The following is a 1,103-nucleotide window of genomic DNA, read 5'->3' as shown; positions in this document are numbered from 1 at the left end:
TGTAAACCCATTTTGGTGCAATATTATTGACTCCTTGGTGCTAAAGATTGTTAAATTCAGTGCTTGACGTTACAAGGTGTTAATTGTTAAAATGAGTAAAAGGGAGAGTCGTCAGAACTATAAAATTAAATTTTGTATTTACAAATGAAGTATTTCATGTAATATAAATGAACAACTGGAAATAAAGTAGGAAAGAGAACTTGTACCATGTTTTATCACATAGGTTAATTAGTTAGGGGATGTTGCACAGGGATCGTTATAGAAAGAGAAAACATGACAAAAAAAGCATGAATATTACTAAGAATCTCACCAACATGTCAAAACTGCATGTGTAGGATGTATGCTGTTTGTACAGGAAAACTATTTCAGAACATTTTGTAAACTATAAAATATTTATTGTGCATTAAAATTATATACTTTTCTCCCAAAGGCATGCAGTCATGAGAATTACAGAAAATTTGCCACACACCACACATAGTAATTTAGTCTAAGAGGATTCAACACCTTTGTTTTTGCTGCTCAGTGTGTAATAACTAGAGATTTGTAAATCTTTGTGAACAATCTGTACTGGTTCCCAAGAGCTATTCATTCCCTGCTACCTGATTTCAGCACAATAAATATACTACTGCTGTGGGAAAAATGATTTTTTTTGTTAATCAGTTTATTATAATGTAAATTGTCTGCTATTAATAGATTTAGTTAATACTCTAAATTCTTTTCTGCTGCCAATATCTTATGTAGAAAAGAAATCAAATTAGAATTTGGGTGTATATAATTTCTGATAAAAAGCTTTTTTTACAGTAGCATATTTTTACTTTAAAAATTAGTTGCCTTTAGAATAGCTTTTACATGCAGACATAAAATATGCCATTTTCTTCTAAATTATTCTTACATAAATGTGGAAGCTCCTATATTCTTATATTTAAATCATTCAGTCCTTACTGTAAGTTTATCAAAGACGATTTTAAGATGTGATAAATAGAGCTTTTTCTAGTAGCTTTCGTAATTTCTTTATCATCACAGATAAGTTGTATACCTTGTATCTAAAAATTGGTAAATAAGGATTGTGTCTCCTTTTTGGTAAAACTTTGTTACTAAATAAA

Source organism: Propithecus coquereli, unplaced genomic scaffold (assembly GCF_000956105.1).
Source record: "Propithecus coquereli isolate 6110/MARCELLA unplaced genomic scaffold, Pcoq_1.0 Scaffold24, whole genome shotgun sequence".
Lineage (NCBI taxonomy): Eukaryota > Metazoa > Chordata > Mammalia > Primates > Indriidae > Propithecus > Propithecus coquereli.
The sequence above is the reverse complement of the archived record's forward strand: the minus strand, read 5'-3'. Positions refer to the sequence as shown.